This window comes from Lepidochelys olivacea, assembly GCF_965140295.1.
Source record: "Lepidochelys olivacea isolate rLepOli2 genome assembly, chromosome: 7".
NCBI classification, from domain to species: domain Eukaryota; kingdom Metazoa; phylum Chordata; order Testudines; family Cheloniidae; genus Lepidochelys; species Lepidochelys olivacea.
Genome location: NC_140417.1, coordinates 60688533 through 60704696, shown reverse-complemented (window position 1 = coordinate 60704696; position 16164 = coordinate 60688533). Strand labels below are relative to the sequence as shown.

General features: G+C 49.1%; 1 long non-coding RNA gene across 1 annotated transcript; it reads left to right on the top strand.

Annotated features, from left to right (window-relative positions):
* Positions 1-10127: 10127 nt before the first annotated feature.
* LOC311524395 lies at positions 10128-15698 on the top strand. The gene is made up of 3 exons (XR_014712545.1): positions 10128-10202; positions 14420-14687; positions 14898-15698. It is a non-coding gene; the product is annotated as an uncharacterized lncRNA (long non-coding RNA).
* Positions 15699-16164: the final 466 nt, after the last annotated feature.

Here is a 16164-nt window from a genome sequence, read left to right as displayed (position 1 = left end):
ATAACTGGGTTCAAAAAAGAATTTGATAAGTTCATGGAGGATCAGTCCCTCAATGGCTATTAGCCAACATGGTTAGGGATCAGATTTCAGAGTAACAGCTGTGTTAGTCTGTATTCGCAAAAAGAAAAGGAGTACTTGTGGCACCTTAGAGACTAACCAATTTATCTGAGCATGAGCTTTCGTGAGCTACAGCTCACTTCATTGGATGCATACCGTGGAAACTGCAGAAGACATTATATACACAGAGAGACCATGATGCAACCCTAGGCCTCTGACTACAAAACGCTGCGAGTGGCCGATGGGATGGATCACTTGATAATTGCCCTGTTCTATTCATTCCCTTGGAAGCACCTGGCATTGGCCACTTTTGGAAGACAGGATGCTGGGCTTGATGGACCGTTGGTCTGACCCATTATGGCCTTTCTTATGTCCCTGTGTTCTAACAGAGGGGAGTTGAAACCAAGGAAGCAGTTTATGTAATGCATCCAGACTGGGAGTCCTGCCTGAGGCTGGAGCACAGACCGGGCCCAGTGAAAGAGTCATAGCAGAGTAAGCCAGACCAAGGGACAAGGAGGATGCTTCTCCAAGTATTTAATGGGATCAGTTTCATGTGAAAGAATTTGCTGAGCTGCAGAAACCACAGCCAGCGCAGGCTGGGGGAACAAAGGGCAGTAAAGTTCTGGGCGGGTGTCAGTGCTGTCAGGTCTCAGGAAAGCGTCTGTTTTCATTGATATTAAAGAAGGTCCCCAGCTGATGGGGAATGTGAGTCCGTTTGTGGCAGGAGACAGGCAGTCTGGTCAGTAGAAATCAAAGCGAAACAAGCAGATGACTTTTGTAGGGGGAGCTCTTTCATCTCGTTACTTATGTCTGTGCTGTGGTAATAAAAAGCGTTTCAGGAATCTCCTCAATGCAGGCTGTAAAGAGAGAAGGAACCATACCAGCCCTTGGGAGGGTGGGGTGGGGGTTGGGGGGGTTCCCCATGGAAGTTTGAATGTGAACTATTTCTGGCTATTGATCTGCATGAGGGAGAAGTGTGTTCATGAGAAGAACAAAGGGCAAAATGCTGCTTTCAGATCAGGGCTTGGCCAGTCCAGAGAGTGGGGGAGCAGAATAACCTGGTTATTAGACTGTGGGTGCTCCTGTTTCCTGTGCTATTCCTGAACTGTAGCCTGGGGAATTCTGCTGGGCGTGGGAGCCTCTCTCAGAATGGAACAACTTTGGAAGGGTGGCTGTTGCCATTGTGATCACAGGTAATAGGCATTCGGCATCTTCATGTTCCCGGTGACTTACTGACTGTGCCAGGATGCTGGAAGCACTGTCTGTCTGAGGCACTGGCCATGCTCACACCTATCTTATATGCACTTCTGCTAACAGCTGACTGTCCCGGATGGTCCCACAGAGCAAATCAGAAAGCTGCATGGAAGAGCGTTCGCAGCAGATGCTTCTTTGCAGCAGGGCTCCCCAGGGCTCTGCCGCATTCACAGACCTGCCCGAGGGCGACCCAGGGCTTTGCTCCACTCACAGATCTCAGCCTATATGGAGCTGGCCTGAAGCTCATGGGAAGATGTGACTGTGACAATCAAGACTGGGACAAATCCACATTGTGTTAGTGGAACTGTGCCACGGAGCCTGTCTGGTACAACGTTATCAGGTGCAGTGTCTGATCCTGGCCCCGTTGGTCTCACTGTGGCCCAGCACTTGCCCGAATCCAGACCCATGTGGGAGGATGGGGCACAGCTGGATTGAAATGTTCCAGGTTTGTATGTGTCACATCCCTGAGGCACCTGGGAGATCTCAGAGAAACCTGTTGGAGCGGGAATCGCTATGCTAGTGAGTACGCGCTTCTGTGCAGGGAGGTGTATGGCAGAGGTGTGAATAGACTTGTTACCCCAAGAGCAAGGAGATTCCATTCACAGACATGAGTCTATTCTCCCAGCAGGGGTCGATGTCTGTCTGAAGGTTCAGTGCATGGACCAGCTCTTGCTGCAATTATTGAAATAACCCGTCAAAAACTGGGTGAGACGTGTGGGAAGTTTCCAAGTTGTTTCCATCACACAAAGGTCAGAATAGACTCATTGCTCCTTTTTTTTTAACAAAAGTCTTGATAAATTTTGAATCGATATTTTTTTATCAAAAGCTCTATTGCAGTCGTTATCAACATGGAGATTATCAGAATGGAAGGGGGATAAAGATCAGGATAATATTTTCCTATATGTTGTCAACAAAATTTTATTAAAAATTGTCTTAGAAAAGGGCATATATGAACCAAAAAAAAATTGGGGGGGGAAAATTGAATGGTCACAGAGGAATAGTCTGTTACGAAGCGGACATTGGCTTTGCCGTGTTTTGCAGGAGGAGCTACTGGTCTCAATCATTCCAGGGTGAACTGGAACGGACAGTGGAACTGCTAAATGGTTTTCAGAAGTGCAGGCTCTGCGTTCTCTGTAAGGCCTATACTCCCAAAATGGACCATTTCCCCCACAAAAGCAATGTATTTATGATATGTAGGGCACGGCTGCAAAAACACTGGCTTGGTAAAGAAATCTGAAACGCCCTGCGGAAGTGCCTTGGGATGCTCTGCTGCCATTTGTGACTGCAGAATTCTGGAGTTGGTGGCGTTCAGAATTTTGGAAAAAATTACATTTTTTTTTCAGTTCTGAGCATCAGGGGGAATCCTGGGCTGCCGTAGGTCACTCCACATGCCCTGTGCAGAGTGGTACCAAAGGGTCAGAGCTGGGGCAGGGGCTGGGATCTGGCCCAGCGCATTCAAATGCACATGTAGGAATTTCCAAAAGTCAGCATTACAGCTGCAGTTTTGCTGCATGCAGGAAGCATCCCCGGAAATCAGTGACACCCCACAGGGGTTCATCCACTCACAACCCACTACATGATCTGGCGTAAACCTACCCTCAGAGATGAGGAACTGGGCATCCTGAAAACCACAGAGTAAGTGCAAAGCAATTGCTTCTATCCCTGCAGCTCTGAACTCTTTAGGGGAAATTCAATCGCACAACTACTGAAAACTACAGCTTCTTCATGAAAGTGATAACTGCAGAGGGTGGGGTGGGGGACCAAATCAATCTGGGTCAGCCTGGACTCTGGAGCTGGCTCCAGCCCCTCCAGAACATGCTAAGAAAGTTTCAGTCGCTCTCCAGCTGGGCAGGAGATGCATTCTGGTGATGGCAAGGTGAGGTCTCAGGCTTGTGGGTGTATGGTTTGGTTTTAATGTATTTGCCCTGGAAGCATCATGGAAAGTCAGATCCGATGTTCTGTTACTGTTGTTATGGCAGTGCCCAGATCACCCAATCAGGATCACGCCCCATTGAGCTGGGCACTGCTTAAACACCCCCGAGAAGCAATCCCTGCCCCAGCAAGCCAGCAGTGTAGTTTAAGAAAAGAACATGGCCTGCAAGAGGCAGGGAGGGAGGCCAGGGGACATGACTTCCACACGCAGCGTTTCAGAAATGTCCACATGACCCAGTTTGGCATTTTCGGAATGGAAAGATTCAATTTTTCACTTTGTTAAAATAGAAAATAAAGTAAATTTCAATGTAAATGGTCAAAATGGAAATGCAACACTTCCATTGATCCCACATGGGGAAAAATGGAATTTTGTTTTCTGAAAAAATTCCAAATTTTGTTGCTTTCCTCCTGATTTGGGATAAATAAACATTCAAAATCTCACAATGTTTTGAGAGATGGAAAATCCGTTTTGCTCCCAGCTCTCTCCTGAAAGGCTGAGAGGTCAGTGGGGTCTCTCTGAGCCCCCTCCTCAGGATCTTCTGAGGCCTGAACTCCTGCTGCAGGCCCAGCCTGACTCCTCTCGGCTGGCCTGCCTTCCTGCAGCTGCTGGCCTCCGGCACTGTTCCCAAGCCATGGGGTCACTTGGCTGCTTGTGCCTGGCTTGTTAGACTGGGAAATGAGTCAAGAAAACTTCTGAGCAGCCTAAAAAAGATTGTAGCTCAGTGAGAAAAGGGAGAGGGAGACAAGATTTTTCCAAGGCCCAAATAAAAGAGGTGAAAGAGCCCTGCACCATGGCCTGGCTCACTCTGTCCTCTTTGTTTATATCCTTGCCATGTTCACGGCCCACGAAATAAAGAGCGGCCTTTTGAAATGCTGGGTGCACCCCAGGAAGGAGTGTGGTGGCGTAGGTTACAAGTTCTGCTTGGGGACAGGCGGGCAGGTGACATGCTCTTGTGGCAGGCGAGGGTTGTGACGGAGTGCGCGGTGTGCGTAATACATGCATAATCTGATCGGGGGTTATGAGACTGGCACTTGGGGGAATTAGTTGTTTTATATTTGGCACGGAGAGGAACTGTGTAGCTGAGCAGGAATTTAACAAAGTGCCCCTTGCACACATATAGACCCTGTTTAATTTCAGGCTGTGCAGAAATACTATGAGCAAGGTCATTACAAGAGCAGTGAGGACTCAGTGAAATCTGGGCAGGAGGACCGTACCTCCTGGCAGTTCCTGGAGCCTGTGCCAGAACAGGGGGTGACGATGCTCCCTTTGGCACTGCTCAGTTGGGCTCCCGTGTACAGCCCAGCTCTTCTCCAGTCCGTACCTGTGTTTACAGGATGCTATTTTCAAATCCTCAATGCTAAAATACATTGTTTTCCCCCAATGGAGTAGTGGCCCAGCTACTCTGGGTGGCCTGTGTCCTGTCAAGACTTAGCTATTCCACTGGGAACATTTTTGCTGTAGTCTCGATTTTAAAAACTGGGCTTAGCTGCTGTTTCCGCTAGGAAATGTGTATTTTCCCTCTAGTGGCTCAAAAGTGGCTGGTGGGAGTTTGCTGAAAGTTAAGGGAGAAAAAGGCTACTTATGGGAACTGACCAAGCTTGGGAATTTCACCCCAGCTGGGAATGTTTGAGAAGAGATGAGTGTGTGCTGACTGGTGGTTATGATGGAAAGTTTTAGCAGCCTGAATGCTCGTCACTGTTACTGGCACAACAGCTGTAATACGCAGTTTGAAGGTCTGCGCACGATTCAAGCCGCTCGGTGATCATTTCTCTGTAATTTTCTTGTTTTATAAACATTGAGTCCCCACATCATTATTTTTCTGGTCCTTGTGGTTGCAATGTTTGGATCTGTAGTTTGAGCAATTTCTGCCTCAGACCCGCCTGGGGCTGTTCCCAGCTCCATGGAGAGACCGTCTCAGCTTTCGTCCAAAAGCAAACTCAGGCCAATGCTGGAGGGAGTGCTGGGTAGGATGCTGTCTCCCTGCATGGCTGGGTTGAGTGTGTCATCTCAGTAAAGGCCATAGAGGTGCATATAGGCCATGAGAGATGCAGGCACGGAGTCAGATGTCAAGGGCTAGGTGTTTAGGTGAAGCAGATGCTTCTTTTGTGGCTGTGTTTGGCTTGCCAGAGTGTGAAGTCATGTGACAGCAGCCAACCAACTCCATCACAACATGGTGTGATACAAGTCAGCCCGGGAGGAGGTGACATCATGTGACAAAAGCCACCCAGTGCCCCAGAAGTTGGAGAAAGCACATGCCTGTGGTGGGAGGGTGGCTGGGCTGGGTATCCCCCCGTGCCAGGGGGCATTGCTCCATCCTCCACTCTCACAAGGGTTGTGTCCTGTCTGGTTGCACATGCCGCAGGCTAGGGAGGGTGGCCCCACTCCTGGGGGCAGAGGCCTCTCACAGCTTCACACCCTGAGCCCTCAGGAGCTGCTGCCCAACACTGGACCCAAATGCCCAAGCTTAGCTCGATATCACGGCTCCAAGCTTTAGACCTGGGCACTGCCCTGAACACTTCCTCACCATGCATGGGATTCTTGCCTGCCCTCCATTATGTAGAGCAGTGGTGGGCAACCTGCGGCCCGCGGACCACACATGGCCCATCAGGGTAATCTGCTGGCAGGCTGTGAGACAGTTTCTTTACATTGACCGTCCACAGGCATGGCTGCCCGCAGCTCCCAGTGGCCACGGTTTGCCGGTCCTGGTCAATGGTCCCTGCGGCCCCATGCCACTTCCTGCAGTTCCCACTGACCTCTAGTGGTACTTGTGTGCCTAAATCATCTAGGTGCTTTCAGAAATCCAACCCTTGCTCTTGCCTATGATCAGATGCCCCCACTTCTCATTTCTCTGCTCTAACCTTTCTCCAGGGCGTGGAGGTTGACAGGATGTTGTGCCATAATCCAGGGGGGCTCCACCATTCTCCTGCCCCAGAGCATGACAAATCAGGGTGCAGCAAACACCAGACCACACTGCCACCAACAGGGATAGAACCAACACTCTGCATCCTCAGAACACAGCTTTCTGCCTGGAACCTCGCTTACCTGTACCTGGCCGCACAGCTCCTCCTCCATTGACCACCCGTGCCCAGCAGGCCGTATGGGAGCCAGTCACAGCACGCAGCCCGGAATCACACTGGTCGTTTGTGCAGCTGGATTTCACGTCAAACTCGCATCCCCACATCTCACCTCATCTCTCGCCATGCCCACTACCCAGGCTCCTCCGTTCCCCAGAGCATGTGTGTATGGGATTACTTCCCCCAGAGGCATGAGCAGCATTTCCTAGGAACCTCTGTTTGCACCGTTCCGTCCGTGTTTCGAGCCACTCTGAGTTCACCGATGCTTTTTTTGGGTCTCAGTGGAGGTCGCAACCCCTTGCATTCAGCCAGGGTCTTTTTCCCCCCTTCCCCCGCCCTTAACTACCTCCCCCTCCTCCCCTGTCACCCAGAGCAGCGGAGACCACCCAGCCCATGACTCCTGCCAAGGCACTTGAGCCAGCTGTGGACAGCCCCACGACAGCTGGTCAGAAATGTTCAAACATTTCCCTCGAAAACTCCCTGCTTTCACCAAGCAGTTTGGAGAATGTTGAAGTGAAACAAAACCAAAGGAAAAAGAACATAAAATACAATTTAGATTCAGTTTTCAAAAACCAAAACCAAGCTTGAAATGTCAGAATTTCATCAGTTTTTCCATCTGTCACTGGGCCCTGCGTAGGCCGAGGTGGGCCTTCTGCGGAAGAGCCTGGCAGGCAGGAGCTGGGAATCATCTGACCCAGAGGGACAGCAGTTACTGATTGGGTCGGATGGGTCCTAGCTGGGGGTTATAAAGGAGGGTCCCAGCTCTGAGGGGACCTGGGACCAGGAGAGGGCTGGGAGTGCCCTCTCCTGTGACTACACCTACCTACCCAGCAGCCACCCACTCATAGAATCATAGAATCATAGAATATCAGGGTTGGAAGGGACCCCAGAAGGTCATCTAGTCCAACCCCCTGCTCAAAGCAGGACCAATTCCCAGTTAAATCATCCCAGCCAGGGCTTTGTCAAGCCTGACCTTAAAAACCTCTAAGGAAGGAGATTCTACCACCTCCCTAGGTAACGCATTCCAGTGTTTCACCACCCTCTTAGTGAAAAAGTTTTTCCTAATATCCAATCTAAACCTCCCCCACTGCAACTTGAGACCATTACTCCTCGTTCTGTCATCTGCTACCATTGAGAACAGTCTAGAGCCATCCTCTTTGGAACCCCCTTTCAGGTAGTTGAAAGCAGCTATCAAATCCCCCCTCATTCTTCTCTTCTGCAGGCTAAACAATCCCAGCTCCCTCAGCCTCTCCTCATAACTCATGTGTTCCAGTCCCCTAATCATTTTTGTTGCCCTTCGCTGGACTCTCTCCAATTTATCCACATCCTTCTTGAAGTGTGGGGCCCAAAACTGGACACAGTACTCCAGATGAGGCCTCACCAATGTCGAATAGAGGGGAACGATCACGTCCCTCGATCTGCTCGCTATGCCCCTACTTATACATCCCAAAATGCCATTGGCCTTCTTGGCAACAAGGGCACACTGCTGACTCATATCCAGCTTCTCGTCCACTGTCACCCCTAGGTCCTTTTCTGCAGAACTGCTGCCTAGCCATTCGGTCCCTAGTCTGTAGCTGTGCATTGGGTTCTTCCGTCCTAAGTGCAGGACCCTGCACTTATCCTTATTGAACCTCATCAGATTCCTTTTGGCCCAATCTTCCAATTGGTCTAGGTCCTTCTGTATCCTATCCCTCCCCTCCAGCGTATCTACCACTCCTCCCAGTTTAGTATCATCCGCAAATTTGCTGAGAGTGCAATCCACACCATCCTCCAGATCATTTATGAAGATATTGAATAAAACCGGCCCCAGGACCGACCCCTGGGGCACTCCACTTGATACCGGCTGCCAACTAGACATGGAGCCATTGATCACTACCCGTTGAGCCCGACAATTTAGCCAGCTTTCTACCCACCTTATGGTGCATTCATCCAGCCCATACTTCCTTAACTTGCTGACAAGAATACTATGGGAGACCGTGTCAAAAGCTTTGCTAAAGTCAAGAAACAATACATCCACTGCTTTCCCTTCATCCACAGAACCAGTAATCTCATCATAAAAGGCGATTAGATTAGTCAGGCATGACCTTCCCTTGGTGAATCCATGCTGGCTGTTCCTGATCACTTTCCTGTCATGCAAGTGCTTCAGGATTGATTCTTTGAGGACCTGCTCCATGATTTTTCCAGGGACTGAGGTGAGGCTGACTGGCCTGTAGTTCCCAGGATCTTCCTTCTTCCCTTTTTTAAAGATTGGCACTACATTAGCCTTTTTCCAGTCATCCGGGACTTCCCCGGTTCGCCACGAGTTTTCAAAGATAATGGCCAGTGGCTCTGCAATCACAGCCGCCAATTCCTTCAGCACTCTCGGATGCAACTCGTCCGGCCCCATGGACTTGTGCACGTCCAGCTTTTCTAAATAGTCCCTAACCGCCTCTATCTCCACAGAGGGCTGGCCATCTCTTCCGCATTTTGTGATGCCCAGCGCAGCAGTCTGGGAGCTGACCTTGTTAGTGAAAACAGAGGCAAAAAAAGCATTGAGTACATTAGCTTTTTCCACATCCTCTGTCACTAGGTTGCCTCCCTCATTCAGTAAGGGGCCCACACATTCCTTGGCTTTCTTCTTGTTGCCAACATACCTGAAGAAACCCTTCTTGTTACTCTTGACATCTCTGGCTAGCTGCAGCTCCAGGTGCGATTTGGCCCTCCTGATAACATTCCTACATGCCCGAGCAATATTTTTATACTCTTCCCTGGTCATATGTCCAACCTTCCACTTCCTGTAAGCTTCTTTTTTATGTTTAAGATCCGCTAGGATTTCACCATTAAGCCAAGCTGGTCGCCTGCCATATTTACTATTCTTTCGACTCATCGGGATGGTTTGTCCCTGTAACCTCAACAGGGATTCCTTGAAATACAGCCAGCTCTCCTGGACTCCTTTCCCCTTCAAGTTAGTCCCCCAGGGGATCCTGGCCATCCGTTCCCTGAGGGAGTCGAAGTCTGCTTTCCTGAAGTCCAGGGTCCGTATCCTGCTGCTTACCTTTGTTCCCTGCGTCAGGATCCTGAACTCAACCAACTCATGGTCACTGCCTCCCAGATTCCCATCCACTTTTGCTTCCCCCACTAATTCTACCCGGTTTGTGAGCAGCAGGTCAAGAAAAGCACCCCCCCTAGTTGGCTCCTCTAGCACTTGCGCCAGGAAATTGTCCCCTACGCTTTCCAAAAACTTCCTGGATTGTCTATGCACCGCTGTATTGCTCTCTCAGCAGATATCAGGAAAATTAAAGTCACCCATGAGAATCAGGGCATGCGATCTAGTAGCTTCCGTGAGCTGCCGGAAGAAAGCCTCATCCACCTCATCCCCCTGGTCCGGTGGTCTATAGCAGACTCCCACCACTACATCACTCTTGTTGCACACACTTCTAAACTTAATCCAGAGACACTCAGGTTTTTCTGCAGTTTCGTACCGGAGCTCTGAGCAGTCATACTGCTCCCTTACATACAGTGCTACTCCCCCACCTTTTCTGCCCTGCCTGTCCTTCCTGAACAGTTTATAACCATCCATGACAGTACTCCAGTCATATGAGTTATCCCACCAAGTCTCTGTTATTCCGATCACGTCATAGTTCCTTGACATCACCAGGACCTCCAGTTCTCCCTGCTTGTTTCCAAGGCTTTGTGCATTTGTATATAAGCACTTGAGATAACCTGTTGATCGCCCCTCATTGCCTCACTCCACAGATCCCTCTGGGCTTGGGAAGGTCCTAATCATTAACCTGACAGAGGCCGCAGGATCCCACGATCTAGGCTGGGAACTGAACTGTTGCTTTATGTTATGATTACATGTTCCATTTTGTGCGGGTTGGAGAATAAACAGGGCCCTGCCTGAGGTAAGCGCTAGACTGAACTGGGCGTGGTTGATCGGGTCCCTCAGCATGCTCCTTCTCTCTGTCTCCGTTTTGTTCCCTGACCATGACAGACTGGACAAGGAAAGGGTTTTTTTATTTTCCATTTTTTATTTTTCTTTGTTTCCATTTTCCTTTTGATGCTTTGTAACTTCTCACCCATTGGAAAAGTCACAGAGCAACAAAAGGAGAAGCAAGAAAAAGGAAAGAAATCCCTCCTAGAAGCCGTTCATTCTAATCCATCCCATGGCAAAAAATCAACTGAAGGGGCAAGGGGGGGGTGTTGAAATTTGAATGTTTGTTTATGTATGTTTATTTCCAAAATTTACGAAACAAAAAATTCTGTTTGGACTGAAAGGAAACCAAAACTTTGCCCCATTTCACTGGAAAATTTCCTACAAAAAAACATTATTTTCCAGCTCAGAAGTTTGAACAAACAAAACAATTGTTTCCAAACAGCTTTAAGTGCCACTGGGCACCCCCATGTGGCAGTATGGGGTATAACAGCCACTGGAACCTCCAAACACTGGTACGTCAATGCCACCAGGGTCCCTAGGCAGCAGCAGATGGAAGCACACACTACATGTGGGGCCAGCTGCCCTGGTGGGATGAACTGGGACAGCACCATTGACAACCAGGCGCTGGTACAGTACCTAGGGAATGGCTGACACAGCTGGAACTTTGCTGGGAGGCTAAGCCTGCCCTCCAGCCTTGAATCACTAGCCACCACAAATACGATTCTCGATTTGCCCAGTGTTCAGAGTGTTCAGAGCTCAGAGCTCCGGTACGAAACTGCAGAAAAACCTGAGTGTCTCTGGATTAAGTTTAGAAGTGTGTGCAACAAGAGTGATGTAGTGATGGGAGTCTGCTATAGACCACCGGACCAGGGGGATGAGGTGGATGAGGCTTTCTTCCAGCAGCTCACGGAAGCTACTAGATCGCATGCCCTGATTCTCATGGGTGACTTTAATTTTCCTGATATCTGCTGGGAGAGCAATACAGCGGTGCATAGACAATCCAGGAAGTTTTTGGAAAGCGTAGGGGACAATTTCCTGGCGCAAGTGCTAGAGGAGCCAACTAGGGGGGGCGCTTTTCTTGACCTGCTGCTCACAAACCGGGTAGAATTAGTGGGGGAAGCAAAAGTGGATGGGAATCTGGGAGGCAGTGACCATGAGTTGGTTGAGTTCAGGATCCTGACGCAGGGAAGAAAGGTAAGCAGCAGGATACGGACCCTGGACTTCAGGAAAGCAGACTTCGACTCCCTCAGGGAACGGATGGCCAGGATCCCCTGGGGGACTAACTTGAAGGGGAAAGGAGTCCAGGAGAGCTGGCTGTATTTCAAGGAATCCCTGTTGAGGTTACAGGGACAAACCATCCCGATGAGTCGAAAGAATAGTAAATATGGCAGGCGACCAGCTTGGCTTAATGGTGAAATCCTAGCGGATCTTAAACATAAAAAAGAAGCTTACAGGAAGTGGAAGGTTGGACATATGACCAGGGAAGAGTATAAAAATATTGCTCGGGCATGTAGGAATGTTATCAGGAGGGCCAAATCGCACCTGGAGCTGCAGCTAGCCAGAGATGTCAAGAGTAACAAGAAGGGTTTCTTCAGGTATGTTGGCAACAAGAAGAAAGCCAAGGAATGTGTGGGCCCCTTACTGAATGAGGGAGGCAACCTAGTGACAGAGGATGTGGAAAAAGCTAATGTACTCAATGCTTTTTTTGCCTCTGTTTTCACTAACAAGGTCAGCTCCCAGACTGCTGCGCTGGGCATCACAAAATGCGGAAGAGATGGCCAGCCCTCTGTGGAGATAGAGGCGGTTAGGGACTATTTAGAAAAGCTGGACGTGCACAAGTCCATGGGGCCGGACGAGTTGCATCCGAGAGTGCTGAAGGAATTGGCGGCTGTGATTGCAGAGCCTCTGGCCATTATCTTTGAAAACTCGTGGCGAACCGGGGAAGTCCCGGATGACTGGAAAAAGGCTAATGTAGTGCCAATCTTTAAAAAAGGGAAGAAGGAAGATCCTGGGAACTACAGGCCAGTCAGCCTCACCTCAGTCCCTGGAAAAATCATGGAGCAGGTCCTCAAAGAATCAATCCTGAAGCACTTGCATGACAGGAAAGTGATCAGGAACAGCCAGCATGGATTCACCAAGGGAAGGTCATGCCTGACTAATCTAATCGCCTTTTATGATGAGATTACTGGTTCTGTGGATGAAGGGAAAGCAGTGGATGTATTGTTTCTTGACTTTAGCAAAGCTTTTGACACGGTCTCCCATAGTATTCTTGTCAGCAAGTTAAAGAAGTATGGGCTGGATGAATGCACTATAAGGTGGGTAGAAAGCTGGCTAGATTGTCGGGCTCAACGGGTAGTGATCAATGGCTCCATGTCTAGTTGGCAGCCGGTATCAAGTGGAGTGCCCCAAGGGTCGGTCCTGGGGCCGGTTTTATTCAATATCTTCATAAATGATCTGGAGGATGGTGTGGATTGCACTCTCAGCAAATTTGCGGATGATACTAAACTGGGAGGAGTGGTAGATACGCTGGAGGGGAGGGATAGGATACAGAAGGACCTAGACCAATTGGAAGATTGGGCCAAAAGGAATCTGATGAGGTTCAATAAGGATAAGTGCAGGGTCCTGCACTTAGGACGGAAGAACCCAATGCACAGCTACAGACTAGGGACCGAATGGCTAGGCAGCAGTTCTGCGGAAAAGGACCTAGGGGTGACAGTGGACGAGAAGCTGGATATGAGTCAGCAGTGTGCCCTTGTTGCCAAGAAGGCCAATGGCATTTTGGGATGTATAAGTAGGGGCATAGCGAGCAGATCGAGGGACGTGATCGTTCCCCTCTATTCGACATTGGTGAGGCCTCATCTGGAGTACTGTGTCCAGTTTTGGGCCCCACACTTCAAGAAGGATGTGGATAAATTGGAGAGAGTCCAGCGAAGGGCAACAAAAATGATTAGGGGACTGGAACACATGAGTTATGAGGAGAGGCTGAGGGAGCTGGGATTGTTTAGCCTGCAGAAGAGAAGAATGAGGGGGGATTTGATAGCTGCTTTCAACTACCTGAAAGGGGGTTCCAAAGAGGATGGCTCTAGACTGTTCTCAATGGTAGCAGATGACAGAACGAGGAGTAATGGTCTCAAGTTGCAGTGGGGGAGGTTTAGATTGGATATTAGGAAAAACTTTTTCACTAAGAGGGTGGTGAAACACTGGAATGCGTTACCTAGGGAGGTGGTAGAATCTCCTTCCTTAGAGGTTTTTAAGGTCAGGCTTGACAAAGCCCTGGCTGGGATGATTTAACTGGGAATTGGTCCTGCTTTGAGCAGGGGGTTGGACTAGATGACCTTCTGGGGTCCCTTCCAACCCTGATATTCTATGATTCTATGATTCAGCCCTAGGCCAGTGCCTGCCATGCAGTGCTCTCTAAGGAGAGAGCTTTCTTGAGGTGATGTGTCCTATCCTGCCAGTCCAAGGCAGCTATGAGGAGGTGCATGGCTGGCTGAAGGGACGCTGTCTAGCACCAGCCCTGGGATGCTGAGGTCAGCGCTTCCCTCTCCAAGCTGGTACCTGTGCTGCCAACCCTTGCAATTTTATTGTGGGTCTTGCACTCTTTGGTGTTTTAAAGCCCCAGCTCCTGGAGTCATATTGTTATGTGAGGGTTGCGGCTTTATTTTTTTAGAAAGAAAGAGTCCTGGTTCATAGAAAAGCTTGAAATCACAACCTGAGTGCAGCCCAAAGGCACAAAATCCAGAAGACCACTCATTTTCAAACAGTATTATTTTAGAACGTCTCCATGATTTTTCTGGGGTCCAACTCGCAGCTTGTGAACATTTGGGGCTGGAGACCCTGTAGTAATCCCAGCGCAGAGCCAGGCAAACGGATCCCTTTCACTTGACAAAGCCTCATCTGTTTTAGCCAGGCCAAGGCACTGCAGCTCCCGTGGGCAGACACAGCTTTGGGGAATGGGGGGAGACGCCGCCCTGGTGCTGACACTGTGAAGGAGTTTGCTGGATGTTTTTCCGGGTGGGAAAATCTCCCTTGTTGCTGCAAACACAACTTTCCATGAGCAGGGTGTCAGACCCCTCCCTCGGCACCTGCTCCTCTTTGCTCAAAGCCAACTGCCTGTCCATTTCCCCCTCCCTGCCAACCTGCAAATGCTGGATATTTTCCCATCAGTACAATTTCTTTTCACAGAGTTCTACCCATCACTCAGCTGCTGGGGCACACTGGAGACAGCCTGTGGAGGGACAGGCCTTCCCTGCCCCTTCCATCAATGCTGCTTGTGCAGATCTTCGGGGCAGCCCGGAACGCACTTTCCCTGTACACCTGAGTGGTCATTTCCATGCGTGGTGAGGAACTCCAAGCTGTCCAGAGAATTCCCGCTGCTTTGGGGTCCCCTAGTGGAATGTGCACATATGCCCAATACAACCTAGGGCGATGGGCCAAGCTGCAACACGTTGTGGTGAGTGTCTGGCAGAGTGGCAGGAACGTGGCCTTGGGGGGAGATTCCATATGTCCATGGATTGCTGCACGCTTGTTGAGCTCCAAGTTCAAAGGTGCACACAAGGGGGGCCGTTTGCCACAGGGCTGAGCTGGACATAAAAGGTTGTTTACTCCGCTCACTAGAAAACAGATTCATTTAACGTTCCTGCTGGCTTTTTTTCTTTTTCAGGTCTGAAGTTTAAAACCCTGTCACTGGAAAACCCGGCACATACTCTGTTTGCAGGCTGAGCCCGAACATGGGTGTAGTCCAGGCTCAGATCCTCAAGGATCCGATTTCAGTGAAAATTAGGAGCCCAAATACCTTTGAAGGTCCATGGATGACTCACATGAGTCAAGAGTCTCTGAATCAGACTCAGCGGTTCAGTTTTTGTAGATTCATAGATGTTAAGACCAGAAAGGACCCACTGTGGTCTTCTAGTCTAACCTCCAGGATAATATAGGCCATAGAACTCCCCCCAAATAATTCCTTTTTGAACGAGAAATTCTTTTTGTCCTCCTCCGTATTTCATTGCTGGGGACATTCCAACAACAGAATATTCCCCCCTTTCCGTAGACTAATTCATCCAATGTGCTTTTTCAGCAGTAATGACCGTAGCTTCATAGCAACCCTGTGAGGGAGATGAGTGTTTTATCCCCATTTACAAGGGAAAGCGATGCAGACAGAGGGGACAATCACACCATGAATCAGTGGGGGAGCTGGGCTGAAAATCCAGCTTGTTTGAATGCCGGCACTGGTCACTAACCATCATCAGGCTGCTTGCTTCCTGCAGGGTCTGTGCTGCTCAGTGTCTCACGCACTCTGCTGCTCACTCCCCAGCTGCCATCAGAGCTGATGCTATGCAAAACATTTGAATTAAACCACAGACCCACTCAACCCAGAGCCTGCACGTAATGAGGAGTTGGGCGGGAAACTCTTTTCACAGGCCATGTAGACTGTTAAAATTTTGAAAGTGATTCCCAAATTGCCCAAAGTGGGGAGAAAAGTATGAACTGACAATCCAAAAATAAATAAATAAATAAAAATCAAAATAAAAAATCACATTAGGTCAATTAAAACGTTTCATTTCGATCATTTAAAAATATTTTGTTTCAGTTTTGACCTTCATTTTTATTTTTACTTTTTTACTAAGAACGTACGTTTCCAAAGGGAAAATTTGTTTCAAAACAAAAAACAGAACCCGTTTGGGAAATTTCAACAATTTCAAAGCTTGTTTTTATCTAATTGTTTTTGACAGGGACATGTATCAATAGCGACCTTTTCCTGCAGAGAGTTTTGGTTTCAATGACTCAGTCATTTCCAACTGATAGAAGTTTTGTCAAAAAATTCCCAGCCAGCTATAGTGTGACGTCTGAGATGAGGGATGTACACAGCTGCCAAACTCACCCCAGCTGCCTGGTTCCTCTGAGGACGTGGGGAGGTGATCCCCAGCAGCAAG